Below are 3,985 nucleotides of genomic sequence, written 5' to 3' on the forward strand. Positions count from 1 at the left end.
TGGGCCAAAAACAATGAGCTAAAGAAGCTACAATGGAGTACTCTCTTAGGGCTATTAAGCAGGGAGGATGTCTGTAGGTCCATAAACTGTATTAAAATGTCTTAAACTGAAATGTCCAAATAGTATGAATTGATCAATTTGACTCAAATATGAAACCATGACTTCTTAATTTCCACAGTAACACTTGATCTGGTACATGTTCTAAAGGGAAAAGAGTAGTTTGTGTTCTGTTTTGTTAAGTTTTCTTCAGACATCAGGATCCAGATGAGACTCTGCTACTTCATTCTACAGTATTTATGTTATTTTATTCTGTTTGGTGCCAAGTTTACTTTTTTTTTCATTTTTCCAAAGTGAATCTCTTTCATTCTCAAAACACAGTTAGTATTACACATAGAAAGAATTTGAGCCATTTAGTTTAAGAATTTTTTATTGCAACAGTAAATAATTTCAGATTGAGACAACAAGCAGTTTTCAAACAAAATTTTGTGTTAATACAATTAAAGAAAAAGATAAAATTGACATGATATAGCTGATATGTAAGAAAGGCAACAATAATATGTGATAGACTATGATTGTTCTAAGTTTGTCAACAATTAAGTGATTTTTTTGAGTAAGGGTTAATATTTAATATTTAGCCAAGATAAAAACAAAACAAAACAAAACAACCACAAACAGATGCAAGTGCTCAATATTATCAACAGTATCAACATTTAACTCATGAGTACACTAGGGTTGGGCATCGAGAACTGGTTCCAAAATTTAGATTCCTAATGAATCATTAAGAAATTTTAATTTCGATTCCACTTATCAGTTCCCAAACATGTTACATATCTACAAGGACCTATCTCCGTTATGCATCAACGCAACAGCTTGTTTGTTTACATATGAGCATGCATGGCTAACATCACAACAATATTGAGAGAAAGATGGACCGCAGCAAACGCTGTAAAATGTGTCTTCACTTTATTTAAGAAAATGAAAAGGCAAAGTACAATGCATGTGGGAAGCTAATTAGCTGTAAGTCAGTTTGCACATCAAATCTGACCAAATATTTAAGGCAGCACGGCGTCAGTCTCCCAGCCCGAGTGTGTCATCAGCCAGCACCTCCAGTAGAGCCAGGGATACCAAGCTGTGACACACTGTCTATGTATGTTTGTAAGTTTCTGTTTCCTGTTGTCAATAAGGTGTCACTTTTCCTTTTCAAGTTTTTTTTGTTGTTCAGCAACATAAAGGAAGTCCTCAGCTGCATTCAGACTGAAAACAGTGCTGTGCTGGTGTGATCAATGAAATACAATCCAGCAGTCTAGTGGGGGGAACAGATTATTGTGTTTAAAGGCTGGTCAGAAAAACACTGCACAGCGGTTTATTATACTCACAGGCTGGATTTAACAACTCTAGAAAATTATCACACCACAACCCTGTTCACTAGTGCGCACATGTGGCATGTCTGTGTCTGCAGACCTCCGAAAAAGCGACAGCACACTATGTCATTGAGAGGAAGACGAGACAGAACGTCTTCCGGACAAAAGCAGAAAGTTCAGTTAAAAAGACTTTGAAATGACTTATTTTAATGAAACAATAAAAGTCATAGTAAACGCTTAAAAGAATGAAGATATTTTTGTTATTTAAACATTTGACCTCTTTTTTTTTACCACGTTGGAATTGAAACTGGGAATCGTTAAGCAGAAACGGCATCAGAATCGATAAAATTCAGACGATACTCAACCGTAGAGTACACACTGTCGTCTGAAAACTCTTTCTTCTTTCTTCTTCTCGTTGCTTTTCTTTCTGGGAAATTCATTGCAGTGTAGTTCATTTTGTCTTCAGCTTCAGTCTGTGCAGCAAATACAATGGTTATATATATAAATCGACATATATATATAATGCCTTTAATGGAATAACAATACATTTCATTTTGTTTTTTCACTCACAATATCATGTGTTTGTTGGCGCAAGTTGTCATGTCGAGCTTCTGAAATAGTGCTTTCCATTCCTAAAAATGAATTAAATCATAACAATAAACATTTGATTACGTAAAGGAACTTAATCTGACTTTTTAGTAAGAATATAATGTCATAAAAAAATCGTTAGGATGTATATTTTCTTTGATTATTCATATAAAATATAGTCAGAGAGTTAAATGAGGTACACAAAGGAAAAACAACCTCTATGAAGACTTAAATGTTTGTCTTTTGAATGCATGTTGCTGTTGTTCAAAAGTTCATAAATAATATACAATAAGACGTGATTTTACCCAAGAACATATACTGTAAAGGTTTGTCTGAACTTGTCCATAAAATGTATAAATAAATGAATATGTCATACATCAGAGCATGTTTTCAGTATAAAAGAAGCATTTAGTTTGTTACAACACTTACCTTTATATTGTTCACGTACTCTTAGACTTCGGTTGCAGACGAGGACGACAATTGCAGCAACAGAAATGGCCAAGCAGACTATTAATATCACTATTCCAATAAATAGTGAATGTGTTGTTTGCACTAGAAAACAAACACACACAAAAAGAAAGATGTATCAAAGATTAAAGAGACTTATCAATCATGATGTTATCAACATAATTTGAGTATTACTTTCATTATTGAACACTAAATCATACCAAGTTCCAGTTTAGTTCCATTTCCAAATAATATCTCTCCACATGTGGCCACAGCACAGTAATAAGTCCCATCATCAGAGGAGATGACGTTTTTAGAGAAGCGATAGACACAGCTCTTTGGAGACGAGTGAATGCCAGTGTTATTTCTACATTCATCAGGACTTCCATCAGTGTAGATGAAGTCTGGGTGAGATGCATTTGATCCGGCTCTGAACCAGTAAACACTGTGTACTCCTGGACACGTCTTGTTCTTGTAGTCAGAGAGGATTGAACACTGGAGAGTCACAGAGTGTCCTGGACGGACTGGATCAGACACTGTCGGCCACTGAACAACAGTATAGTTTGATGTCCTTTCAGTATTTCCTATGCAATGCAAAACTATGTTAAAAAATTAGAGACCTCCACACACATTTTGAAAACAGTTATTGAAATATATATAAATATATATATAAGTTTTGTAATGAGGAAAGTAATTAGGAAATTTAGTGACACTTTAAAGTTAAAGTAAGATAGATCACAGTATTACCTTTAACTAATAAATATGTCCCGCTCCATTCAGGATTAATCCAGTCCATGTTTGCACAATGGTACATTCCCTCGTCTTCTTGGGTTGTCCTCAAAATGGTCAGGTTAACAAAATTCTTATCTTTACGTACCTTCAATCTTGTGGAAGAAAACTCTGATCCATACTCTGGATTTGCAGATCTAATCACTTTCACAATTAATTTCAGAGTATCACCGGCACTCTGCTTGTACCAGTAGAGTTCTTTATTGCTGAACTCATTATTAGATAAAGCACATGTCAAAGTTGCAGGTTGACCATGTTGAACCGTGATCACTGGAATCAGCGTATCTGAATGAAATGAAAATATAGAATTCACATTGTAAATAACAATTATTGTATGATGTAGAAAATGTATTATGCAAAAAGATGATATATGAACCTCCAAACATCTTGTCAGCATGCAAATTCTTAGTTGTATAGAGAATGCACAGAATTAGATGATACTTACATCCTTGATGAAGAACAAGCAGTGTTACCCATAACACGATCATCTTCACAATGTCTCTTGTTAGGAACCTTTCTGGTATTTCACTGAGTAAAGAGGTGATGTGACGTGGTCACGACACTGAATGTCACACAGAGAAATGCATGTGATTGGTTATTACAGATTCAAAGTGCACTTCCTGTCACATTGGTCTCATTCTGGTCTTTGTGAAGCATATTTCACCTCTCATTCTTCACCATTCACTCAGTCATTTTAATGATAATCTCAAAGATTTTTGATTTTATGAATTTTGGGAACTCTTCTATTAATGCTCTCATCTTGTAGTGCTTTTCATCTTTGGTCAGCATGTCCAGCTTCT

The 3,985-nt window shown here is 34.9% G+C and overlaps 1 long non-coding RNA gene across 1 annotated transcript; it reads right to left on the minus strand.

Moving 5' to 3' along the window:
* Positions 1 to 470: 470 nt before the first annotated feature.
* LOC137188782 (uncharacterized) lies at positions 471 to 2,449 on the minus strand. Its single transcript, XR_010929516.1, has 3 exons — positions 2,379 to 2,449; positions 1,932 to 1,993; positions 471 to 1,834 (listed from the first exon to the last, which is right to left on the minus strand). It is a non-coding gene; the product is annotated as an uncharacterized lncRNA (long non-coding RNA).
* Between the last annotated feature and the right edge of the window lie 1,536 nt (positions 2,450 to 3,985).

The sequence above is a fragment of the Thunnus thynnus genome, chromosome 9 (assembly GCF_963924715.1).
Source record: "Thunnus thynnus chromosome 9, fThuThy2.1, whole genome shotgun sequence".
Lineage (NCBI taxonomy): Eukaryota > Metazoa > Chordata > Actinopteri > Scombriformes > Scombridae > Thunnus > Thunnus thynnus.